The sequence below is a fragment of the Anguilla rostrata genome, chromosome 3 (assembly GCF_018555375.3).
Source record: "Anguilla rostrata isolate EN2019 chromosome 3, ASM1855537v3, whole genome shotgun sequence".
NCBI lineage: Eukaryota > Metazoa > Chordata > Actinopteri > Anguilliformes > Anguillidae > Anguilla > Anguilla rostrata.
Window position 1 is genome coordinate 52,555,365 of NC_057935.1, and position 27,653 is coordinate 52,583,017.

General features: G+C 46.2%; 1 protein-coding gene across 5 annotated transcripts in view; it reads left to right on the top strand.

Moving 5' to 3' along the window:
* Positions 1 to 27,653, top strand: part of mid2 (midline 2) — a 155,699-nt gene that overhangs the window by 35,928 nt on the left and 92,118 nt on the right. For 3 of the 5 annotated variants that reach the window (XM_064328160.1, XM_064328166.1, XM_064328163.1), the window contains exon 2: positions 11,897 to 11,963. The exons of 1 other annotated variant lie outside the window; for it this stretch is intronic. The gene's annotated coding sequence lies outside the window, so the exon portion shown is untranslated. Of the gene's footprint in view, positions 1 to 11,896; positions 11,964 to 27,653 lie in introns of those variants that run through there. One more of the 5 variants, XM_064328167.1, reaches the window with a different exon arrangement.

A 27,653-nucleotide genomic window follows, 5' to 3' on the forward strand; every position in this document is an offset into this window, starting at 1 on the left:
ACTTGCCCTCACCCTTGACCTTCCCTTACTTCCTCTCCACCCTCTGTGTGTGGTGCTTTATGTGCTGTTATCTGCTGTGCGGAATGGAAAGAATAGCGTGAGCATGGTGAGCTTAAGACCCACCAATGAAAGAGCCCTTTTGCCGCAGGGATTGGATGGAAATGTGAATGCTGTACGGGGCTTTTCTAACTCATTTAGGGAGCTTTTGTTATCACGAACCCCGCAGGTGTCGACAGGAGGTGGCTTCCGTCCACTAATTGGCGTGGATTCGTCCTCCGCTGTAGAGCCCTGGAGGAAAGATGGGAAAGGAAGCCAGCGCTGGCCAATCCCGTTGCTCCCAGCGTGCCTCGCTTCCCGGCGGAGGGGCTACAGGCTCCCGCGTCCTCTTCTCCCGCACAAGCCGATCTCTCGCTTAGCCACACCTGCGCCTGCTAATAACCAGCAGCGTCGGGCGGCTCCTTCGTCCCCGTGAGCGGACGCTGGCAGGAGAAAGCGGGCTTTCCGCGCTCTCCAGACGGGCGGCGTGATATTTATTCAGAGCTTCTCGCGGGCCGAACAGAGCCCGAAAGGAATTAGGAGCCGGTTCGTTCGGCAGCTCTGAGGCGTGTTTGGTGGGCCCGGGGCTGGAAGCTCGCGGTGCAGCCGTGCGCCGCAGTCCGATACCCTCCGTCTCCACATTAACACCACCCCCACAGGTCATTAACTGCTATCGATTAGCCACGGCCACCTCCCTTATCCCCACCTAATTGGAAAGAGAGCTAGCTCTGGGAAATGTGCCACGGTGCTTTTTAAACAACATTTAATCCATTAGTTTATAATGGATTATCATTTTGTCTGCAGGCTGCTGTTGTGTCTGTGCTGTGGCCCTGCAACTGGATTGCTTCAATATAAACTAAACAGGGCTCCCGGGCTTGTTCTGGAAAAAAAGTATTCAAATTTATCTAGCATTTAGTTTGACATATGTCTGATTGTGACTTGAAATTAATTTTAAAAATCTGGAAAAAACTTTCAGTAAATTCTTGAAAATTAACTCCAGGGAAAGTGAAAGTGGTGTGGCATAACATGAAAGCTTTTGTGTATGTCCAGTCCTGTGTGTTTATTTTTGATTTAATTGTATTTGTTCTTTAAAAATATGCATGTAACCATGGATCTCATTAGTTGCTTAGATACAAAAGCTCAATACCTGCAAAAAAGTTAATAAAAGAAAAACAAGTTCAAGAGTTATTTTAGTGGTACTTAATCGCCCAAAACAACCCAGGGCGAGTTTTAAATTCTGCTTAACTCCATTATGTAGTTCACCTTACAGTCTATTTGAAAGTAAAAGCTGATTAAAACCGTTTTGGTTAGTCTTTTTGAAATTCCTATCCAAACATGTCACTGAATGAAGGCAGGCCTTGATGCCTGTGTTCATCCCAGCTGTCAACAAGGGACACATTCAGTGCGATGTCAGGCATTTGAAGTTCCTACAATGGGTACTTTATGTTCTGAATGAATTACAGTGTTTGTGTATGAAGGGGAATGAGTGTTGAGTAATATAGCCGTGTATGATGGAAGCCCCCACACTCAATCAAATAGCTCATACCAAAGCCTCCTTGCTCTGTGTCTGACTGTCTATCTGTCTGTGTGTGTGTGTAGTTTTTTGTGCAATGTAGATACTTAAAGGAATGGAAGTTTTCCCTATTTATTGGCTGCTTTAGTATGAATTCTTGTACATATATGAATGTTCCCACTAGAACAGTAGCAGCGACAACTTGAAACTGACTAGTTAAATCTCTTCTTTGTAGATTTGGGGGAATAGAAGCAATTTTACATTTTTTATTGTTCAGAAGTGTTCCAAGTTCACCCAAAGCCAAGTTGAAGAGAATCTTGTAAAGCGTATCAAAGCTCTCCATTTTTCGCATTGCCTTTATCTCTGAAACCTCTGTCTCATGAAATACACATTTCTGTTATGTATTTATTACGTTTTAGAATTTTAAAGCTTTTGTTTGGAAATGTTGGTTGGGGTGCATGAAACTGAAGAGGAAAATGAGTCATTTGAGTAAAATGGGGGAGATTGGTGTAATTGGTGTAATGCAATTGGACCTCATTAAACGGGTCAGCCTAAGTACCTGCTCCATCCATCTCCTCTCCCAAGTGCCCAGGCTCCCGGACCGACGGGAGGAAATTGACAGAAATTGAGATGACGGCATTCTCCGCTCAGCAGCGCCCAACACCCCTCCTTTCAGCCGCTAGCGAAAGCGCAGGCCCTGGACGGCGCCCCTTCGCCGGTCTCGCGCGGTAGCGTCCTAAAACAGAAAGGCCCAGTAAAGTCTGCCGAGGCCCAGGCCGGTCCCTGGGGAGCGACGCCTCCTCTTCGCTAAGCTGCTCCGCATATAGGCACAGCTTTCCAGGAGCAGCCAGCGGCAACATACCTCCTTCCTGAAGTGTTTTTTTAAACGCGAGAGCCTCCCGCTCCCGCGCAGAATGCTAAATAAAGCCAGGGATCGCTCAGTATTCAGCGCGGAGGAGCCGCGGTTATTCTGCAATCTCCATCTCTGTTGACAAGCCCATCTCTTTTCTTATTGCCTCCCATTACGTAACCATTAAGCTAAGAGCGGTGTTCTGCATAAGTAAACAGAGGGAGGGGAGGAGAAAACGCGATATAAATCTGAGGGAAGGGCCCGCGCGCGGATTTCGCTCCATCTTGCGTGAATAGATCTACGCGGGGGGAAAAGAGATTTTCGGCTTCCTTTCAATCGTGTCATCGAAAAATGAGTTTGGCTGGCGGTGATGAAATACGACGCCCGATCTGCAATTTTGCTCCCGGCCTTGATGGAACGGGAGAGAAAATAATGTACCTTGAGTTTGGCGCAATCATACCTTACTTGAATTTGAATTGTATTCAAGGCCGGTTTCATGGCACCTTTCCTGAACCTTCTTTCTCTCTCAGTACCTTGGACATGTGTAGCAGTGCGTCATGTTTGTTATGTGTGTTCTTGTCCACCTTTCATGCTGGAATGAAAAGCAGAACAAGACTGCCTGCACCTGCTACTGTGTTTGGAGGTAAATATACCTGTTTTTTATGATGTAAATATACCTGCTTTCGTGACAGGAAGAATTTAAAGGGAATTTGAAAGGGCTCCTGCTGAGAAGCCTGAGGTGCTCTTCATGAAAGGGAATTGGAAAAAAGTGGAGGCACGATTTCAGGGATTGAAGTCTTGAAATTTTTCGCAATTACATTCCACGTAGAGTGTATCTGTGAAGGTCTCCCCGTGTCCCAGTGTCTCCGTGTTACAGCGTCCCTCCTCTCTGTTGAGGTAGAAAACAGCATAAATGTCCATGTCTCTGTGAAAAATCACCTGTCAACTGTTAAAGTGACTGTTTATCCACCCTTATCATGTAAAAAACCACAGTGCATTTTGAAAATTACAGATTAACTGCACACTGTTAGATTCACAGCTGCACTGTACTGAATCATTAAATAATTAACTGTGGTGTAGCATTTTAAAATGAACAGTTTTCCACCCCAAACCATATTTAAAAAGACCGTGATTAATCATCCTGCTCATGCTGTCCTGTGCCTGGATAAATTCATATTAGCAGGTGAGGAAGTCCTGCAGTGGCAGTAGAGAAGCTGGTTGGCTTACAAAGAGCAGTGCTGTAGCGTCTCTCAGGGTTCATCACAGCCAAGCAGAGAATGGTGCAGGAGTACATACATATTTTTTTTTGGGGGGGGGGGTGGTCATTTTTGTGGGCTGGGTGAGTCAGGGGCAGCAAGAACCTCCTCAGACAGCGGCTCTGTGCTCTTACTGGGTTCACACGCACCTTCTTCAAGATTCCCACCGCCCCAGGTTCTAGCCCACGGGCAGACCGCACGGCTCCTCTCCCTTTCGCTAACCCCGCGCACGCGCGCGCTCGAGGGAGAGGACGGTCACCCCGCACACTTCTCGGTCACGCTCGGCCGGGCAGAGCGGTAAGAGGAGGCGTGCCGCGTCCCCGCGGGACCGAACCTCACCGCGATACAGTTTCCTCCCCCGCTCTTCCTGAGGCACTGGCCCGGGGCGGGCCTTTGTGTCCGCGCTGGGCGGCATGGCGGGGGGTGTGGGGGGGTGGGGGGCTGGGGCCGAGTGCCGGGTGTTCCGCTCCGCCGCTCCCTGCATCAAGACATCAGAGAACAGTGGCACTGCCCGCCAGCGGCCGTCTCCTTATAAGGCGCCCGGGCCGGGGCGTGGGAAAACAAAACCATGGGAAAGTGTCCACTCGGCCAGATGGAACGCCCATGTGTGGGATGTCCGCTCCGTTCATTTCGGATATGTCTGGCGAGGCTTTCTCAAGGCACTTGCTTTAGTTCTGAGTCATTCAGACTTCCAGCTAGATATGATAACTGTCAAGTGAACAGCTTTGGCTGCCCTTCATAGATGTGCAGTGAGTGAGAACTGCAGCAAACTGAGAGTCACAGAGGAACAGTGTTGTCACTTGCGCAGTGTTAATCGATGTTTGCGGGAGTGCAGGCGTGTAGCTCAGTAACCGTGAGATTGTGCAGTTTGGCTGCCGGACCACCGTCTGCTGAAAGTGTGGCCTCTCTCGTTATGGAAAGCCTTATCTGAGTTCCAGGTCCGATTCGCAGTCCTTGCCTCATGAATATATGCAAAGGCAAACATTTGCATGGTTTAGCGTCCCTCGTCTGCTGCCATAAAAATAGCCAACAGGTTAGCATGAAATGCAGTGGAGTGGAAATGTGAGAATTGGGATGGGAAATTTGATGGCTTATGTGGACAGACCAGAAATATGACCTTTTGGTGTTTTTTTTATTCGTGGAATGCAATCTCACAGCAAGTTACCCTTTAGCTTCGCTGGTCCTACTGTCCCTCGTGCTCTTCCCACACTCAATTATCATGTCACTGTTCCTCAAAATCACGGCTTAGCGAACACTTAGCCTACTTGGCCAATCAGTAATTTTCGCCATCAAACTATTAGATGAGGATTTACCGCTGTTTAATGGCTACTGCCTTGATGCAATGCATACCATTTCAACTGGGTCATCAATGATTTTATAATAGGATAATTTCGATTATTGCTTTACATTTAGGCATTTAGCAGAGAACCTAAAAATGCACACATAAAAGTTTATACAGTGAGCAAAGCTGATGTTAAGTCATCAGTGTCACAATTTATAAAGATAGTTAAGTGCCATAGTTAGTGCAGGAGGGAGATAATGAGTTTGATACTTAAATAACTACATTCTCAATCTATTTTTGGCATCACAGATAAAGGTTTTAGCCAGAACAATCTTTTCTGCTTGATTATTGTCATGATTGTGACCATCTATAGATTAGCATTGGGCACACCGGGAACTTTTTAATCCTAAACTGAGGATTAACGTTGCCTTGGTTTGACTGGGAGGAGTTTTTATTTGTAAAAATTTTTATTTGTGAAATGTGAGCTTCCTCTGGGGATGTGCATTGGGGCAATGCACCTGTGAATTTACAGGTATCATATTTGCATTCTGAGAGTCGCTTCCTGTATATCCACTGTAATGTGCTGGCACGCCACATCCCATAAGTAATATACGTGATCGCACTGAGCAATGAGAAGATTTGTCCTACCTACTAAAATGGTTTCCCTGCTGTCTCCTGCATCGTATGAAGAATGGTGTCATCTTCACATTTTTCAAATGGTTTTTAAACTTGAAGCAATTCCGCCATAAGCCTTGCAAAACGCAGACGATGGCCCAGATACGGGAACGTTTCGAGCGGAGTCTGATGTATGGGGGGTATTGGAGAAAGCCAACGTCGCGCTAAATCTTTTTCTCGTTGCCGCGCGGTTTACCTGCTGTCAGCCTATTTGTCCATTCGCCCTTATGGATTGGAGGTAATCGGCCCTCGCTGCTGAAGAGCGCTCGGCTCGGTCATTAACGTCAGGAGAGAAGGATTTCGGCAGGAAGGAGCGGACAAGGCTTCGGTTCCGTTTTGCGGCTCCCTAAAGTTGTTAGTCTCCACAGGGCAGAAGTAAAAGGGCGGCAATTATGGCGTAATCATCGCCGGTACAGAAAGCCATAGAGGTAATACTGCAAACCATTACACATGTAAAAAAAAAGCAATGTTAACCTGGCTGTGCACAGCACACTCGCACATAAGAAGTGCACCTTCTGATCACCAGCGCTATTACTGCAATGTTCCTAATCTATCAGCCCAAACATCACTTTCACTTTGCGTTTGCAGGGCGATGATTCATCCTCGCCTGCTGCATAAATGCTCTGTAATGTTTCTCGGCATCGATTTTGTGTCACGTGTGCAGACGCGGATTGAGATCTTATTATTAATCAGCGGCGGTGACAGGCTTCGCCGTAATGGCATTGTGCGCTAGCCGGCCAGCACGGCGGCGCCGCGGTAGCTACGGTTCGTTCTGTAACCCCGCTGAGCCCTACCTTGTGCTTGCTGCTGTTTCAGCTCTGTAGCTGAGAATTAGCATTCCAAAACAGCGGAATTTAAGCAAGGGGTGGCCACTTGAAATATGATACGCCGGGTGTATTTTACTCCAATATTTGGAAACCGTTAAAAAAGCACATGCTTTGAGCTCCACACAGTTTGACCAGACTAAACCGCTCCAGTATTGGTGAAACGTGTCAGACCGTGAAAAATTCAGCATGCGTCCCAAATCGTAGGTTCGAGACCGGCAGTCAGGGTCTTTGACGAACGAAGACTCGGCCACAGCTAGAGAGCAGTCCGGCCCTCCTCCTAACACCGAGGCCCAGGCCCCGAAGGCTTAGCAGGGCGAGATCAGTGCTTTCAGTAGGCCCAATCTCAGTATTTCACCCCTTTTAATAAAGAGGACGCCCAGCTGCAATGAGAGGATTGTTCTTCCCGGAGTGAAATCCCCAGAGCGCGTTCATCAGCGCTCTCATAACATAAATCCTCCCCGTGAAGAGGTATAAAAATAGGCACGGTATTTAAAGGTGTTACTGCATGATTAGACAGAACACTTTAAACCCTTTCATCCCTCTGCCATTCAACCTGTCATGTTTTATTTGATTACATTTTTTAATAAATTAGTGATAAGTATACTTTAGGAATTACTAAGCTGTATTAATTACATTGTTTTTAATTACTGGATTATTTTAGAGGACAGTGCTGGTGATTAGCTCTTGATATTCAGGTACTGAAAACTGTTGACCTTTGTTTTAAAATTGGTATGGCCATTTCTTTTAGCTGAGGTCATGTTATGCACTCAAATCACTGTTCACAAATACAGGTCCCATCCCAATTCTTTATTTTTTTGAAAAAAGTACTTTTGATGAATGTACTCTTATAAAATCAATAGGTTTTGCTGTTTCAAGAACACATATTTTAGCTGGAAATTTTCCAGAGGGATGTATAATTACTTAGTGTAATTTTGATTACTCAGACTACTGTATTTGCCTGGCAGAAGCCCAGAAGATGAGGTATACATATTCTCTTTCTCTTTTTCTCTCTGTCTCTCTCTCTCTCTCTCTCTTCATCCCACCTTCCCAAAATGTTTGTTGTTGTAGGTATAGTCACACCCAAAGCCCCAGCAGTGGTGGAGTCTCTCTGTCACGCTGTGTAGCTGTGCCTGGTTGGTTTGCATTCCATTCAGGTGTTGGGAGCTTGCAGTCTCTCAGCCGGGCGTGGCTGGGCCGCAGATCGGTGGGCAAACTGTCAGCATCGGCAAGCTGTAACCGCGCATCTGTAGCGGCACATGAAGTCCGTGCACCATGCTGCTGTTCCTAGAATTCTCCACAGCTGACCCCACTCCTCCCCGCTGGCAGTGATTCTGTCTGAAAGCCAAACCATTCGACACGACACCACAACACATCGGCTCTGGTGTTGGGGCATCCCACAGTGATCTGTGTTAACATGACATCTATGGTGGCTTTCCTGAGACACAGGCTGGTGTCATGCCGTTCAGAATGTAGGCAGTAATGGCCTGTTTCAGTTTTTGGGTCAGGCTCAATAATTGTGTTTAAAATATTGTGATCTTCACTCTACATTTCATACATACATACTTACATGCATACGTACATACATACATACATAAGACCTGGGTCAAATACGTATTTGGTTGGATTCAAATACTTTCTTTTCTGTGATCTTGCCTGGTGTAATTCAGCCTGCCAGTATGACCAGAAGTTGGGGTTTGCACTTTTTGAGAGTATTTCATTGGTTCCAATACACTTGACAAGATCAGTAAAGCGTAGGAAAGTGTTTGAATCCAAAACAAATACGTATTTTACCCAGGTCTGTCATACATACACATACATATATATACATGCACTCACGCTCACTTACACAAGCAGTCATCTTTTCCTTTGACTATATAATCGGGGGTTTTCACATAGACGTGACATCGCTGACAGGATGCTGCCAGAATTACCTCTCAGAGTCTTCCATATCAGGCCAAACACAACCTGCATTTCTCATCGCTATTGCTCTGTCACGGTAAAGCCGTATCTCGGAAATTGACTCATTTTTTTCCCCCGCGCTGAAAGCTTCCTCCCGATAACATTCAGATTTCACTCCTAACCTACAAATCTCAATTCAAAAACAAATATCCTTCTCCCAGCATGTTTTATCCTTTTTTACATCTCATTCAGTATTTTCCCCCCAACAGTCAACAGTTCATTTAAATGCACTTTGCATTCCCACTAATATTTGGGATGGGGAACAGAATTACTATTGAGAGCCAAAGCTGCAAATGATGCCCCCTTGAAAGATCGATGAGTAGACGGCTTTATATTTGCACCCACTCAAACTATAGCTAGTTTAAATGAAACTAGGTAATTAAGATAATTACAGAAGTCTCTCATGTGACACCTATAACAGTTGCAGTACTTATATTTAATCTTTAAATCTGTTCTCTTACCTAAAGGTATTAATAATAATAATAATAATAATAATAATAATAATAATAATAAATATAGCTGCAAGCAGCGATTACAGGGACCAAGCAGCAAGAACAACATGCCATTGCAACATTTGAGCTACCATGTGGTCACTCAGTGACCTTCAATCATTATGCAAAGTTTTGTGACACCAGAACAGGCAGTTACGTATCAAATCAGTTACGTGTTATCAAATCATATAGGATTAGGAGCATTTGAATCATTTTTCAAAAAAGTCTAATTTGTGGAAGATCTAATGGGGGGAGCTTATGGGTCCTTATGGGAAACGCGTTACGTTTGACGAGTTGCACATATGTCCAAAATTTCATGACTGTAGCTCAAATGGGGCAGGAGATATGCTTGTTCAAAATTGTCCAAAAACCACACCTATTAGCTCATGATAGTGCCACCTTATGGCCAATCGGCTTCATACATGTGTTGTATGCGGTTGCTAGGATGTTCTAGGAGTTTAGGGTTACAGCTAGGTTTAGGTTTAGGGTTAGAGCTAGGGTTAAGGTTAGGGTTACAGCTAGGGTTAGGGTTACAGCTAGGGTTAGGATTACGTTCACAGCTAGAGTTAGGGTTACAGCTAGGGTTAGGGTTACGGTTAGGGTTAGATTTACAGCTAGGGTTAAGGTTATGGTTACAGCTAGGGTTTAGGTTAGAGCAACGGTTAGGTTTAGCGTTAGGGTAACAGTTAGGGTTAGGGTTTCAGCTAGGGTTAGGGTTATATCTAGGGTTTGGGTTAGGGTTAGGGTTAGGGTTACAGCTAAGGTTAGGGTTTCGATTACGGTTACAGCTAGGGTTAGGGTTACTTCAGATAAGAAGTATCTACTAATAAACGGTGATGACGGAATGGATGAAAATGAACCACGTGTCAGATGTCAAATAATAATACATAAATTTGAATGTAACCCATATTAATAAACATGAATAAATAAATCATTTGATCGGTCTGCCTGAAGGGGGGGTTGTCAGTTGTCAGTCACTCAAGCGACATGCCACATCAAACAAACATACCGTCATGTTGGCAACACACAGACACTCTCCCTGCATGACATGGATTCAGCAAATTTACACTGCTGTTATCAGACATATGAGCTTCTCAACTCCCTCCGCCACCACACAGCGTCACCTCCGCCAACCCCCCCCCCCTCCAGCGAGCACAGTCTGACGCATTCCCAGTCCTCTCACTGACTCCACGGCCCCCCTCAGCCTAAGATCACGCGTGACGACGTGTTTACGCGAGCAAGGTTAATCAGATTGCCTTTTGCATGCCTGCCCTAGCATGATGGAACGCGACCTGAGAAAAAAATAAATGAAAAACGGGAAAGTTGCCTGCCGGTTTAGGAGGCCTTCTCTGACCCCGCCCGGAGGGTTTGAGGTCCTGGGAGCCGACACGCAGGAAGTGCTCGTGACGGACGGGAGATCCGATGCTCCGTGGCAGAGCGAGGTTGCTCGGGGTCTCGTACAGGGTGGCACGCTTTCCCCGAAGGTCTCGCATGCTACAGTGCAACCGCGGAAAGACCAGTCTTGCTGCAAACGATCGTCCCCGTTACCGGAAGAGTTCTTCCTCCTGTTAATGAAGTCCGTAACAGTTATAGACAAAATGATGATATTTTGTATATCCGCGGCTTCCCGTTTGCACGGGACTAACAGACACAAAGTTCCAATGAATCGACCACCATTTCCAAAGTGACCCCAGACAGTGGCTAGGACACACGTCTTTGATTTCATGTCAGTTTGGTCTTGTAGGCTTCCTGTAGGCTTCTGAGCATTGCCATTACAAGAAGCAAATACTAAATAAATAAATAATTTAAAAAAGTCACAAGGCACTAAATTTTAATCATTGCATTTCATTTTATGGTTAATTCTTGTTTTCACAGATTGGGTTTTATGTAATTTATGAGTTCATTTTCTGTAAGTAATGCTCTGACTCTCCAGTAACTGTAATTGGCTATAAAACTAAGTGTCAGGTGAGTGTATTGTCTTCTGGCAGCCTTGCAGAAAGTTATCAGTGTTTCTGTTGTTCAGCATACCCTTGAGAATCCGAGGTAATTGAGAAATTTTACTGATGTGCTGTCAGTTTATAGTCCATTTTAAATTCAATGCCAGTTCTGTAAGTGTTTAATGAATAGTTTTCAATTATGAGAAATATTTAGGTTACATTGTAGGTCTCTCTCTACTGTCCGGGCTAGCTCTGTTGAACATTACTCAGGTTGCCCACTAATTACCTTTCAGGATATTAGCCATTTATATAGAGTGGAGTCATATTGAGGACTGCATTTTGTGTGATTGCATTTGAGTGTTGCATGTGTGCAATAATAAACCGTAACGCACAGGTTCCACCTGGCTTACAGGAGTCCTGCTTCAAACCTGAACCATCAAAAGGGATTGAGAGATTATCATCATAATGTGTCTTTCTGAAAGTATAAGCCATGTTTGTAATTCTGTGTGTGTGGGCGTGTGTCACAAAGTGGAAACTCGGCTAGTATTGAGCCGTATTTTTTATTTTGTGTACTTTCATGGAACCTTGACCATTAGTTAATATCACTCGAGTGTAGCTCCAAATCCCTGAAAGGACCACTGGAGTGTGTTTTGCTCTGCAGTATCTGTATTCTTGGAAGAAGCTCTTATCCAAGGTGACTACGGTACTTTACATTTGAATCATTTATACGGGAGGATATTTATCCAAAACAGTTCAGTTAAGGTACAACACACTGCTGGAGAATACAGCCAGTGAAACCACACAACACATCTTTTGAGGTCTGACTAAAGGCAGAGACATAGGCCCAATTACTGCCCTAGTCATTTTGTTCTAGTCCTGAACTGTGCCATCAGGCCTAGCGTCCAGACAGGCTGCTGAGAAGCAGGAAGCATGTCTCCACAGCAGGTGTTGCGCTATTGATTGCTCTCATTTGTAGCTGGCCTGCGCACTGATTGGGTACTTTGCCTCATCATACCCATGTCTCCATGGTGATATCTCTCTCTTTCTTTCTCTTTTCTCTCTTTCTCCAGTTCTCGGGCCCCCTTGCTGTGCATCCACCCATTTTTTGATCAGTGCAAATCAGACCGGAGTCCACAGGTAAGTCTCAAGCCAGCACGGTTTCTGCCTAGCTGCTTTTACGCTCACCTTTCCTGATGTAGATTGCAGTTAGCTTCATCTTCCATGCGCTCATCTTGATGTAGATTGCAGTTAGCCTGATCTTCCATGCACTGATTATGATTTGACCTGCATAGGCTTTGTACCATGGCGTAACTCCTTAAACCCTTTCAATATTTGATTTCCCCTCGTGGGCATATTTTGATGGCTTGTGTTCAATGGGGTTCAGACAGCTTTCCAGACAGACAGTTTGTGCTTCACCTACCAAATAAGGAGCTTTGAACAATGTGTATTTTCCATGTGCTTTTGGTTCATGTTTGCTGACTGGTTACTGGGGACAAATCTTGTCAGTGAACCATTAAAATCGTAACTGTTCATGTGGAGAGTAAACTAATAGTGTTTTGGCTAATATAAAAGTGGATCAATGCATTATCCATTGTCCATGTAAACAGGTAGAGTAATGACCTGTGATTTTTTTTTATGGGTTTTGTAAAAGTATTTTTAAAAGGTGTGTTCGACGATTAATGCAATGTGGCAGGTCACCTTGAATTTTAGGTCTTTGTTTTTTATCCGCTGTACTGTGATACGTTATCATTTCAACCAACGTGAGTGCGTTGGTTGAAATGATACACAGCGTGGTGTCGTTATATTGCCTTTTCCCACGATGCATCTGAGCTCTGCTACCATCGCCTCCGTCGCTCATCCCTCCCGAGGAGCCGGAGATAAACAGTGCTTTCTGTGCTCTCCCCGCTCGAGGCCTCCGACTGGACCCCGCCTCGCCTCGCCTTGCCCCGCCCTCCCGACTGGACCCCGCCTCGCCTCGCCCCGCCCCTGCTCCGGCCTGTCCGAGAGCATGCCACGCCGCGGCTCAGTTTCATTAGATTGCTATCCATCTCCCAATAACACCGGAGAGCCCCCTCGATCCTCACACCCAGGGAGAGATGTGGCGCTGATCGTGCCCCGACTGAGGGCCGTCTCTAAAGAAGACGCCATTTTGCCGCGTAATAAGACGGCAGCGGCTCTAGCCGCGGGCGGATTTGCCGGAACGGGAACCGATCGGAGAGACAAGGAGGCCCCTGTTCCCGGCCACGGCTGTCGCGGCGTGAAGAACGCGGTCCCGGCGGCGAGGGTCGTGCGTTCACGGCGCTGTACTGTACGTCTGAGCCGCCCTCTCTTCCGTCTCACCCGGGTCAGGGGGCATTAGCGGTGACATTTTAGCTCTGGCAGGAAACCGTGGGCTCTAGAACATTCCTGACTACCCGCTTGTGCGTTCTAAGGCTCTCTCTGACTGCAGATGCTTTTCCCATGAGAAGCGCATTGGATGTGGCCATTATCTGGGAGTCAAGGCTGATGGTTATCAGTGCAGTAGTTCATTTTTCCCTGGCGCATGCAGTGATGCACAGTAGGCCCCTTGTGCTTCCTGTCTTGTACAATGTAAATCATTATAGTCGAATTGGAGATGTTCTGATTAATGTTGCGGAGGGAGGTGAGGGTGATTTCGTGTGAAATCTTTGAGGCTTTTTTTTAGGGTGCAGGAGAGAAAAACCGCGGCGAATTTGTTCCGGCGTCTTCCACCTTAACGGACATTACTAAAAGCAACGATCGCCTCTCAGCGGTAAATTGCAGGGACCGTGCGCGGTGATTTAAAAAGTGCTTCGGGGGATTCTCCGCAGCGGCGATGCGGCGAGTCCGTGTCAGGCCCCCCTCGTGGTGTCGCCCCTCTTTCAGCCGAGCGCGCCCGCCGCCGAGCGTTTCGGCAGCTCGCTCCCCGAGCGCTCCGCTGTGCGTGCGCAGCGGCTCCTGTCTTCTTCTGACGGGGCCCGGGGTGTTTTGTTGTCTGTCATTACTGTTGTTTTTTTATCTTTCCGGAAGCTTTTGAAGCTGCCGTTGCCTGAGAAACGGCCCTCGCTGCACTGCAAGTCTTTGTCCGGTACCGCGTCAGATAAATAATGTAAATAAAAAAGTAAATCGGAAAAAAATGCGAAGAGACCACGGATGATTTTTTCAGCAATACAAAACGGGCCTGTCAGATATCTGCCCATCACCAGTGCACTCTCTCTCACAGATTTCCTCCCGTCTATTATTTATGGCATGGGGCTTAGGGCAGATTTCTGATTGATTGATGCTCTGATGAAGTTCCAGCGATGAGTTCCCGCCTCCGTGCAGCTGGAGTTCAGTTGGTCACAGGCCGTAGAACGTTGATGTGTTCATACCTCAGGGGCATTGCCCTGGAAGCAGACAGAACAGCCAAATCCTCTTCAGGGACTGCTTTTTAGTCAAGGAAAACAAATTTAATCCAGCACCGTATTACAATAAACCACTGCATTCAATCATCACCGCCATGCCATATAAGGGCAAAGGTCACTGTGCTATATGTGGACTTTATTTAATGAAATGCTACTTTCTGATGAGACGGCTTTAGTGGATTTGATTGAATCAAGGGGATAACTTCAGAGCAATACAATCACAGCACCACGAACCGGGGTGACCAACACTGCCACCAGCACCACCTATATGCTGTCTGTCACTGGAGCTGCGCTGTCTGATATGAACCTAATCTATTGTCTCTCAGCCCTCTTCATGTTTGCTTTCATTTCAGATTGTGTGTGCATGCGTGGGTGGGGTCTGTCAGTATATTTCTCATTTTTATACATTTTCGTAAGAGAATTATAGCCCGGATCTGAAAATATTTAGCATTTTTCTGTCACTTTTGTTTTTGGAATATCATTTACTGAGCCGGAATTATATTACGCTGGCAGTATCTTGCTTTGTCAACAATAACATGAAGAATGGCCAATGTACTTTTTACAAGCTTATCTTCGAAGGCTGCCGCCGTGACCAATGGGCCATCCCGTCGTGTGTAATTCATGCGGAGAGCGCGTCGTCGACTCCCCCCGTGATTAATCGCGACGACAGCCGCGGGAGAAGGTACGCGGCGGGAAGCATGTCGCAGACGCGGCCTGTCCGGCCGACCGTACGCGAGAGCCGCTCGCCAGGCCGCGACGCGTGCCGACGCCCGGGGTTTGGAGGGGGGCGGCGTCCCGGGACAGGAGAGAGAGAGAGAGAGCTCCGTCACCTGCCGTCTCCGCGAGGGCGAGAGACGCGCCCGAAGAGGAAGTTCGGAGGGGTGGCTCTCGAGCCTCACGTTTGATCACAGCCCCACATCCGCGCGGCTCAGCGTGCGACCCCGCACATCCTGCGCGCCGCTTTTGTCTTCATCTGAGAGGAGACCCGGGGGGGTGAAGGGTTAGTTAAAAGGGTTCCCCAAATATGAAAAGAGCAGGTTTGTGTGCCTCGGCGAGATCCGTACCCAGCGTCTGTCCCTCCCCCCGCTTCGGAAGCAGCTGCAGCCGCAGGGTGTCTACGCTCGCACCCCATTCGCGCTCGCGCGGAGTGCCGAGCGGTGTAAGCGAGCGGAAAATCGGAGCTGAGACTGTACGCGCGGAGTCTCCCAAGCTCGAGGACTGTGGGAAAGAGAAATCTGGCATCTGTCCTGGCGCCAGGATCAAATCGCTCTTTTGATTTTGAGGGCTGCCGCCCTGGCAAAGGACACGCCTCGTACACAGGCTGTTGCGGCTACGTCCGCTGAGAACACGCTTGGCAAGCGGCCGTAGGATTTAATTGACGCGGGCTGAAATGACACCGGGCTATGTGCGCGAGTCCAGTTAGCTTCAGGAAAGGGTGGACACACCCCCCTGGCCCGTCTCGCCTTTAACCTCACTGGTCTTACGTGTCACTTCCTCTCGCTCACCGTCTCCTGCTGACAGGAAATGAGGGAAAATGGCATATGTTTTAATTTAATCTGATGGGCGATGGAAGAACTGAACATCGATGGGTTCACTGAGCACTTTCCTGCAAGGATGCATCCAACTCGGCTCATGCAGGCTCAGCTCTTGCGCCTTAAGGTTTATGTTGGAAACGTGCCACGCAGTTATCTGCACATGGATGCATTGGACGGACAGCTGGCTCAGAATACAGCATGTGCAGGATGTGAAACTCAGTGTGCTGCCCCAGTTGGAAACTGAAATGAAGCCTGACTCCTCTTACCTTTAAGAACCCTTTCCGCAGTGCACTGTGGGCCCATAACAGCTGTTCACTGTTTTATAGTTCTCTATGAATTCCATACAGTGTACACCATTGCGAAATATTACTTCCCACAAACAAATCCTTTAAATGAAACTCTATAGCAGGGATGGGGGGCGTGGAGGGGGAATCTGGTTCTGGGGATTTAGGAGCCTTTCATTTGAATTCCACCTCAGGCTGAATGATCTAATCAAAGTCACGCAGCGCCGCACTGATAGATGTAAATCTATTGTTGATCGAAGCTCGCTCGCGTGCTATCTGGCTTCTGCGGTAAAGGAAACCAGAATTTCTGGTCTCCGCTTCCTAGGGATCTAGCCGTTTCTCTCTCTTTCTCACAACGTCAGCTCGACGTTGGCCTTCTCACGCAAACCCCCGCGTCTTCCCTCCTCCCCGAGCGGTGGCGCTTTTGCGTGGCGTCGGCCTCGTAGGCCGGAGTCACGCGTCTGCTTCAGGTTCCAGCCGCGCTTCATCCCTCCCTCAAACAGCCCCGCTGCTGTCTGTGGTTCCTCCTGCCCTCCTGCCCTGATATCCCATCTCCCCATCCATTACCATTCATCCCCCAGGAAGACACGGGCTCCTTTGTTCCCGCGCGTCAGTAATGGAGTCGGCCGTTTTCAGGCACATCTGAGTTCAATATCTCTCGCTTTCGATCATCGCCGTCTGTCTGGCTCCGTGTGTTACTCCAGGACTCCAGTCGTTCGGCCGACGTCTGCAACAAAAGCGGCGCAGCTGCACTGTGCATCGAGCTCTGTATAGCAAGGGTCTTGTTTTTCCTCAGCGCTGCACCATGTGACCGTTGCTCCTTAGAAAATTCATTACACATTTGTCAATTCCCCAGATTTTCCTCTTTTTCTTCCTCCCTCTTTTCTCCAAGTGAACTTGATTTGACAGGCAATAGAGTGCTCTCTAACGATGTTTCCTTTAAAAATGCCATCCCTGTTGGTAATTCGTTAACTCCCGGAAATAATTTACCCAGGTCTCGCATCTAAAACATCTGCCACGGCGCACAGAAAAAAAAAAGAAAAAATCTGTGGAAGAAGTGCGGCGCGTGTGCGTGCGGTAATTACTGGGAGCCGGGTCTTCCCCAGCTGCAGCCCCTCTCCCTGCCCAATCAAATCCGTCTTTATTAGCCCCGTGCAGATGTTGCTCCTCACGGTCCGCTTTTGAAAATCCAGGCGTAACCGGCTGGCCCAGAAATCAGTTTGTCTGCAGGGACGACTGCTTTCCTGCTCTCCGTCTTCAGGGGGAAAAAGGCGCGGTTTTCTCCGAGCTCCGGGCCTGAGAGCGGCTGTCTTGTCTCTCATCGCTCTGCAGCTGGAGCCCCGCTAGTTAAGCCCGGTTAATTAACCAGCGGTGCTGCGCAGCTGAGCGGCGGGATTTGCATCTGGCGCGAGGGGAACCGCTACGTTTTTTTGTTTTCTTTTGTTTCCCGTCTTCCATTTTAATTTGCGTCGGTTCTGTTTGCGTTTTAAGCATGTCTGAGGGATTACAGCCGATTATGCTGGGGAAAGGCGCAGCTGTGCGGTTCACACAGGAAAGTGTGAAAAAAAGCGGGGAGACGGTTTGTTTGAACTGGCCGAATTAGCGGCTGATGATGGGTTGACGGGTAATGTGAGGGGAGCCGTGGCCATATGCTCGGCTAACGGCGATGCCGACGAGCCGGCGGAGTGTGAATAACATGGCAGGCTCGCCGTAGGTGCGTGCGCCTCCTGCTCGCAGTACCAGGGCTCCAAAACGCTCCATCTCGTTTGAGTAGGATGCGCACTTTACTGAGCGTCTCATGAGACCTGATTCAAAGCACAGTTGTATTAAGGTCAGTCATTTTGTGCATTAGGAGCCATGGTGTAGTTATTATGTAACGCTTTCCATAGAAAATATTATCATAGAAAGTGTCGTCGGATGTGGGAAGAATTACTGTGTATAAAAGGTAGAGAAAAGGGTTGGTCCCATCAGGTGTTCATTGAGCGTACTAACCCAGAGAAAATATGTTATTGAAGGTAGCATTCAGGAAAATAAAATCCAAATTGAAAAAGCTTCGGCGTAAGCAGTGGCACTGCAGTAAATTCACCAGGCCCGGATGAAACGGCAGATCAAAGCGGTCTCTGTTGGGCCTATCAGACGACAGCCGACAGGGGTATCTGCAATTCAAGCAGCGGCTCAAGCCTCTCTCCGGCTGCTGCATCATTTTGTCGCGCGGCGTTTACTCGTTCGCCCTCTGACCAAGCGCGGCGTTTCCTCAGTGCCATTCGGTCTGAGCACGGGCGGGTCGTAGGGGCGGAGCTTAGACCAAATTAACTTATCATATCACTGCGCCACAGCATGCACCAGGGGCTCTGAAACTGGGGTGCAGGAATAGCATTGGGTCCTTGGGATACTCTGCAATATGAGGAAAACATTACAATTACTGTAAGTGTCTCACAAATAACATATTTTAGAATTTTGTGTAAAATAGATTTGTGGTGTATACATATGTGATAATTTTGTAGGTTGTATTTTACTCAGTTGACACCCTAGTACTGACAGTGCAGGTGAACTTGTTTCCATGCACCAGCACGTTAAAAAGTCACAGCTTCACAGCTTGTCGCAGGAGCAGGATGAAGGTTCCAGAATAAGGACTAGAAAACGTTTGGGTCCTCAGCGACAGTGTGGTCATTTTAGAGCTACTTTCTGAACCCCTGATGTGACGTGCAGCTTTTCAGCCAATCTGTTGTCGGGGCATGTGCCACAATTTCAGGTGTTTAACTCGCACAAAGGAGAGAGGACAGTCTTTGGTTTGACCCATAACCCCTTAAGGGCAGACCCTCACACCACCTTCGGGAAGCACAGCGATTGGTCCCCCATGCCTCTGACATACATATATACAGTGTGTATCTGCTTAGTTTGCAAGGAGATAAAAAAAGGTTGTGTGGTGCTGCAGCTCCACTTCTCCAGTTACTGGCCCATTGTAACTTGTCATGGGAACAGGTCACATTTTCTGTTCCTGAGAATAATAGAGTCTTGGGGCAGCCCATCATTACAACATTAAAAGAAGAAAAAGGCTGTTGTAACACTCACGTGTTCCACTTGAAGCACTCCCTTTGGGTATGTGGTGGGTGAATGAGTGACTGGAATGACCTAGAATCTTCTGTGTGCTGTAATCACAGAGAGCCTGGGAGGTGGCCCTCTGATATGAATCAAACATATACTTGGCCTCATTTTCTCTTCCATCTGCGCACGAGAACATCCCGTAGTAGCCCATACCAGACATTAAGATTCACTTAAGACTTTACTCAGTTCCCCTGCTCAGTGGTAAAGATAGTTGAGCAGACGCTTCTCAGTGTCATCTGATGGTGGTTGGTGCTGCTCGTATCGCTTTGTACTGGTGTCTGTAGGGAAGGTAAGCACCCCCCGCTCCATTTCCTCCTGAGCCACTCTTCTTAGTCAGAAGAATGCGTTGCATTGCATCTTCTGGAGAGCTCTGTGGGAACTAATAGCCTTCACTTTTTATTACTATTGTATGCAGTAGCACTCGAGCAGAAATGTTTTATTCAATTGTGCGCTCAATAAATGATCCGGCAAAAGCTGTCTATAAGACGTCATGTGGAACTGCTGCAGTAATGGAGCTTCCGCGCTGAAGGGCGATTCGTTTTTTTTCCCCGATGGTAAGAGTCATAGCTGCTATGCGATCACGCAGTTTTGTTTGACTGATGGGGCGTCGTATGTTGAATACACCGGTGCTCATTAAATAAAAATGGCTTGCACTGCGTGATTCTATTGTGAAAATACAATGCAAAAATCATGCCCATCACAAACTAATTGTCTCAAGTGAACTTTAATTTAGGAACTGCATAAGTTTCAGTGCTGTATAAAAAAAGTTCATAGTTTGAAAAGGCATGCACCCAAGCTACAGTAGATCAGCTTCTTGCAGTAACTACGGTATCAATAATACCCTGATGCTTGGTTAGAACATCAGAACAACTTTGTGCTACAAGCAGTAACTGTCAAGCTCGAAGATTTTACGTTAGTCGCATAGCTGGATCAAAGCTTCCATGCACATTTGATTGTTAATTTATAATGGAAAGTTTTCATTGTGCAAATGGCTGCAAATGGTCCTCTGGCTGGCAGTCTAAAACAGATGGGCTGGCTGTGTATTATGAGGCATCACACCTGGCACTGAACGTCAGATGAGTGTTTTGTGGCTGAGCCCAAAACTAAGGGGTCAAGAAGATCCAACCAAGAACCAATCAGAGCCACAGTGCTGCCCAGTTGACTGGGTACCTCCAACACCCTTAACGGTCGTCATAGCAACTATAAAATTGAATCATCATCCTAAAGTCAGTCCTTTCACCAATTTTCATTTAAATCCATCCATAATTTCTTCCCATTATCCTGCCCACAGACAGTCATAACCATACATCCTCTTGGCAATTGAGGGGACAAAAACAGGAGAACATAAATTGTTATGCATTGCCCAGCATGCAAACTCTCAGCCATCTGCTTACAGGTGTAGCACATCTTTTTATTGTCTGGGTGATTAACCCTCCATAACCTCAGCAAACAGCACCAACTCCAAATGCCCTGGATAATGTAAAACTGCTGCAGAGTATTTTGTAACACTGTAAATATGTCGTTCAAACCTGACGACTCAGCGAATTTCAAACTTTATTTTGGAGTGCGGAGCTGTATTTCATCCGCAAACCTGCAACATTGATTGTAAATCACATTTTATGTTGTATTGCTCTACCTCATGGTGCAAGTTTCCAAATAAAAGGATGACTCTTTGATCTTGAAGCAGAATCTCAACAAGTTGTATCCAGTTTCCCAGTTTAATATTTCATAAAGAAATGTCCCGGTGATACAGAATGAATTATGTGATTATGTAATCCGGAATTGAATCTCCTCTGAACAGTGACTTGGAGTTTCTTTTTGGAGTATGAAGTCTTGAGGAGTTTCTTGGCAATCTTAACTGGGTCACCGTTGAACGGAATCTGTCATAATATTCAAGTCTAAGTTGATTTGATTTCATGATATGGCATCCCTGGACCCAAAGAGGTTGATTTGCTTAAATTATTTGGTATCTTTTGACCCCAAAAAGGTTGATTTGATTTTGTTAAATTCAGCTAAGATAAATGCTCTAAATTTTGTTCATATTTCATTATTACTGACAGCTGTGTATGGTGTCTTAGTTTGACTTTTGAACCAGTGAATGAATTAGCAAATGGTTTTACATATAGATGATGGACATTTGGGTGGGGGAGATTATCCCTACCATATCGTATTATTATTATTATTATTATTAATGTTGTTATTATTATTATTATGGAGCATTCCCTGCAAAATGGAGGTTCCTGATTCAAGTCGTGGCTGGCCGTATCCTATCTGTGTGCAGTTTTACATGTTCTCTGTGTGGGTTTCCTCTGGGTACTCCGGTTTCCTCCCATAATCCAAAGACATAGTGACTACTCTGGTTAAAAAAAAATAATAATGAAAATAGTGAAAATAGTAGTAAGTCACAACACCAGTAGCAACTGTAGTAATACTTTTTAGGAATCGCATTGTAAAACAAGGGTGTACAAGGACTAGACCGGTCTGAAGAGTTGGGGTTTTAGGCCTGATTTGAGAGAGTGCTGTACAATAAGTGCTACCTGATCAATACTAAACCTTGGGATAACAATTTAACTGAACTGAAAGACTTCATCTCCTACAGTACAGTGTTCCCTATCAGTGCACTGAGGTATTGGTTTTCTGCTAGTGCTCTCACACTGCATTCAGAAACAGCCTGGTTTTGTCTCAAAGGTCTCCCAACCAATTACATTACATTACAGTCACTTAGAAAATGAGAAACTTTCTAGAGTAACTTACAAAAGTGGAAAACCTTTAGTGTCAGGAATAGGAAAGTGCACCAGTAAGGTGCTGAAGGCCAAAGAAACTAACAATTGTTATTGTAATCAAAAGTAAATGCCAATTTACAGCTAACCTAAACTTACACAGCTGTACCTAGAAGATTTCCCCCAAAAGCAAATACAAAAAGGAAGAGAGAGGGCAGCTAAAGCGGGTCAGGGCAGCCATGGCACAGTTTGAAGAGATAGGTCTTCGGATAAGGTTGGAAAATGGGCGGAGTTTCTGTTGTCCTGATCACAGTAGGAAGCTCATTCCTTTACTGGGGGGGCCAGAGAAGACTGAAGACGTGACCTGGAAATACAGACACGGTTAAGGAGGGGCCGTGCACCCAGAGGGGCGCAGAGTGAAGAGGTCTGCCTGGTATGTAGGTCCTGGTAATTTTTTTTTTTTTTAAGTGGAGCAGTCCTAGCGGTCCAATAGGCTAACACCAAGGTGTCGGATTGGATGAGAGCCAATACAAGTAGCCAGTGGAGGGAGATGAGAAGGGGAGTGAAAAGCCTGTGAAAGCCGTAGATCAGATGAACAGAAGAATCCTGGATGAGCTGCAGGGTGAGGAGAAATTGGGAACACGCTTTTCTTGGGTTAGAAGATGAATTCTCCATTCTAGCGTGGCAAAAGTTAGCCTTAGCAGCTTAGCAGACAACACAAATATGTAGGTCAACTAAAACACTGACTGTGATTAAAGAACAGACACTAAGCACCTTCAACAGTGACAAATGCAGCTCACACACTACTGAAGATGAAACACTTTGATAATGCACAATTATTAATGAAGCCCAGTTTTGCATGTCATCAGCCGTCTGCCAAGAGGCTACAGTGTGATATGGGTTCTGGCTGGCAATGTCACAGGCCCAGATTGGATGTCTGAACAGCAACACCAATAACAGATGTGGAAATGAACAAAACAAACAATAAATAACCTATGTAAGCAAAATCATGCAGTGTTTACTTTTTACAGAATGATGTCAAAAAGTCTGACTCGTAGCACGTGATCTGGTTTCTGTTGCCAAGGGCAACAGTAGCCGACCAACGGGATTTCACAAATGAACATGGAACAAGATTGATGTGGTCTTGTTAAGAGTCCAGCTATGGACTCGTTCAGGCCCACAAGCAGATGAGAAATAAACGGCTGGGCTGACTGCTGTGTACCCGCGACCTTGTCCGGCTGCTGCGTCTGTCTCGTCTGTTAATCATCAGAGAGGAGGAGACCCGGACGGCGGGAGAGGTAACCAGATCGGACTGAAAGGCGCTTTCGCATTCTGATTAATATCATGCAGACACGCCCCCCTCCGCCTCCTGCCCAATCCCAGCCAGTAGCTTTGATCTAATAACACCCCAACATCTTTATCTTCCCTTTTTTTTTTTTTTCAATCAACAAACATTGTAGCAACCCCAAAATGTGCGCTAAAACGATAAAAAAACCTGGCTGTAATCCTTTAATCGTTTGCACTTATGCTATCCTGTCTATTTCAGCCAGTTAGGATGCATGATGAAAACTCACACAGAGGTGACTCATCTGTCACTCAGACAGTATTAATATGTATAGTGTGTGATAGCTGGGCGAGGAACTGGGCGTGTTACCAAAGGTCTCCATGTCTAAATTCAAATGGGACACAGCTGCTGTCGGAGGATGACTGGGGCAGTGGAGAAAATGAAAAGAATGGTTTTCTGTCCATCTTGTGAAACGTTGAAAACAAATACATGATCGTGGCAATGTAATTGGCTTTGCATGTCCAGGGCAACTGCATGCCCATATTGTGCCCTGAGGGAGCCCATGGCACTGGTCATACTGCTGAGGAAGTAATTAGAACTATTCAAATCTGTCTCTTTGCTGACATAGAGGGTAATGATATGACATGTAACTTCTTTAGACCCAGACCTAGCCACTTTTTTTAACCGTATGTACAGAAGAATTCAGTTAGTGTAATATATTCACATTTATTGAATAACAAACCAAAGTATAAGGATTTTTCCAATTTCCAGCTACAATAACACAAAAAGATGAGTTTTACTTAATAATCTTAGATGCAGCTTTCCTCAAAATAGCCTCCTTTGGCTTTAATTACAATTAAGCAAATTATTAGAAGTCTATCCAATCACATAGCACAATTTTTAAAACCATAGGTAGTCTAATACCATTGGCTTGTAGTGTAAGTCAAATAGGCATTATAGCTGCATGAAATATGTCAAAGAAGAAGGCGTTAGGCTTAGATATGCAGGGTCCTGTAGATATATTGTGGCAAGGTTATTCCCCTTGAGAAATTGCGAAGAAACTTAAGATTTCCTGGTGCCGTGTAAAGTGCACGTTCAGAAGGGTCCAGCTGATGGGCAGTAATGTTAACAGTAGAAGATCAGGAAGATCAAGAGGCAATAGGCAATAGAGGAAATATCTTGTGTCTAGCCAAATAAATCATTATAAAATTGTACAACCACTACAGAAAGAACTCAATGCAGCTAGAGAGAAACCGGTTCCCCTGACTACAGTGAAACAGCAACCATAATTTTCTGGTCTAAAATGATTGTTGTAGAAATTGTTATTATATATATATATTTTTCATTATTGTACTTTGGTTTGTTATTCAATAAATGTGCATGTATTAACTGGATACCTAATTTTTTTTTGTTAAACTACAGGTGGCCTCATACTTATGGCCTGTACTGTATATGTATTTTATTTAAGAATTATTTAAAATGCTCTGGATTGGGTTGTCCCTGAGATAAGTAATAATGACTGATTGCATGACGGCAGCCAGAGAGCATCGGTATAACAAACTGATGTGTTTATTAGCTGTTTTCTTGCTGTTAGCCCCAGTGCACACTCAATTATTTTTTAGATGCAGGAATGGAGCTGATTAATCAATACGGCCGGAGCGGTGCTGCGGTCCGTGTTGTTCATCATCTGCCATGCTGCACCCTCTGGCTGAAGCATCCACACGGCCATATTGTTTGGTACTACAGAGTGTATGTGTATGTGCGTGCGGGCGTGCACGTCTGTGTGCTCGCCTTTTCTTTGTGCGTTTGTGCATGTGCACGCTTGTGTGTGTGTGAGCTTGTGCGTGTGCACCTGTCCATGTGTGCACGTGCGTGTGTGTGTGTGTGTGCATGTACTCGCGCAGTTTTGTTCGCATGTGCATGCGTGTATGCAGGCTTGTGGTTCCCGGCCTTTTGAGTGCTTGTGCACCGCTGAAGGGGCAAAGGCATGATTAAATCTCCTGATAACAAAGTGTATCTAGTCTGAAAGCAGAGCAATACCCTGACGTGCAGCCTCACTTTGGATTGAGATTGCACCAGGAAGTGACAGAGTGCTTTAACATCTTGTTTATTTGCTCTGGCCAAATCCTCCCACCTTTGTTTTATGGCCGCTTTAAACCGGAGAAGCATTGCCCCGTTGTGTTCTTACCTCTGAAAGCTGCTGTGACACACTCTAATTAGACTATCTCTCAGGCTTTACGAAGCCTAACCACGTGCATATAAAATATAAAAGAAAAATATATAATTGCAGAAAATTAGGCTCTATCGATCCAGTCTGCGGAAGATAAGGCATGCTCACTGATGTAGATAGGGTTCGGTTCTAAATTATACGATCCGCATTATTCTTTCACAAATTGGCTTGGAAACCCTACATGAATTCAGTGCAGCGGGAGCATTTCACATAACGACCACAATCTATCCAATTATTTATGTGTGTTTACGCTCAGCGTTTCCCCAAATGAAAAGGGCAGGGGAGTGTGTAGGTCTAGCACAAGTGACTCCTGCAATTTGAAAGTGGACAAACAGATATATATATATATATATATTTTTTTTTAAATCCTTTCCTAGCTGGACCGCCAGTTTTTTTGAGGGCCAGTCGTTAAAGTTTAATGCCACTGGCGCGTCTCATCACACAAATGGCCCCTTTCCCCTCCGCGCAAATCCAGATCTCTGCCTTTTTAATCTCCTCTCAGGCACCGGAGCTCTGCTGCTGATTGTGCCCATAATAGGACTTGTTGCATCGTTAAAAAAAGGTAGCCCTGATCTTATCCTTCCTGACAGCTAAGGAAGGACACTTGGCCTCACCCACATGCAGCAGTCTAGTCAAGCGGAACAGCTGTACATGGTACCGAAAGACAAATCACTGTAGGCCATCACACTCTTTCTGTTTGCACGGGAATGCAGAGGGCTTCAGCCTCGTTTCAGAGAAATGACTAAACGGTGAATCAGATTTCATTCGTTTACACGCTTTGTGTAATTAATTTCTAATCCACACTTATAACGGATTGCTTCCTCGGTTTTCGGTCCTCAGAGGGACTGATTGCGAACGGTGCATTCCGTGGCTGTTTTTTTCCCCCCTCATGTCTACAATATGAAGTAAATATAAATTGAAGTGAAATCAGCACCACACTTTTTATAAGCAACAGGTAGCAATCGCATGTTGCACCAAAGGAAGGAAGCAATGAATGTTTACCTGGCAACTTGACACTCGGTTGGAGCACTAGAACAGATGAATACTTTAAAAATCTTGTTTTCAGCCTAGCTCCAAGTTTGTCTTGGCTGCGTGATTCTTTATTTGAAACATCTGCTCATATTGTTTGATCTAATCTAGCGCATGGTGGCAAGCTGCACCAATTCAAGGCGCTGATATTCGCGTGGGAATTGAACCTCCGCAGCCACTGTGAAGCATGATTTGTCAATATAGTTTACGCACGACGGGGTGTTTTTCTTAACGCTCGACAATTGAACCTCTGAGCAACTTAATGCCATGCCACAGAATGGCGCCCTTCGAAAACCCCTATCATCATCTTTGGTATGTTCCATTTAGCTACGTGTAGATTAGTTTGCAGTCTCTAAGCATACAGCATAATGAAATGTATGGCTTAAAGCCGTACATTCCAGATTAATATCTGTTTAAGCACGGCTTTTGAACACAAATTCAGCAGCCTGTCCTTGAACTCGAGTCTGTGGGGCTGAGGTTGGTGTGTATTTGTGTGGGTGGGGGTGGGTGGGGGGGGAGGGTTTACAAGAGAGGCGGGAGCCAGAGAACATGAACACCTGTCATGGTCTTAAATTTTTATTTGATTAATTCCACGTCTCCCTCCGAGATCTGAAATTCGTAGCACTTATTCAGCTTACGGGGCCCCAGACAGTAGCCGCCTAAATGGCGGGGCGTGAGAGATGAGTCAGGGAGCCTGTGCCGTAGAGCACGGGTGGAGCACGGCCGGAGCACGGCCGGAGCACGGCCCCAGCTCCCCCCCCGCGCGTAGGTCACGGGCTCCGGCCCTCGCGGTGACGCGCGCGGAAAAATCAAACGCTTCCTCGGGTCACGGAACCGGGAGATCCTGGCGCCGCCAGCGCCAGCTGAATAATTTAGGCCGGCGAAGCCGTATTACCGTATGCGACGAGCCTGTGATCCTGGAAGAGCTTGCAGGAGTGAGCCAATACTTCAAAGGAGGAGGGGGGGGGGGGGGGGGGGGGGTCTAAAATATGTTATTCCTCCAGCCTAGCATCTAAGGGAAAACAACATATGCGCCCAAGTAGAGGCTTTCGACTTAATGTGCCCCTTTCAGTCCAAAAGACATCTGAAAATATACTGCAGACACGCGTGTTTCCCACTGGTCATCACTGACAGAAGAGCAAAAAAAGGCAGGTAATTTGCAGGTAATGTACACTTTGCACTGTTCTTCTTGACACAGCTATAAATAGAGTAGCTGCAAATGGAGTTCTTGCCCAGAC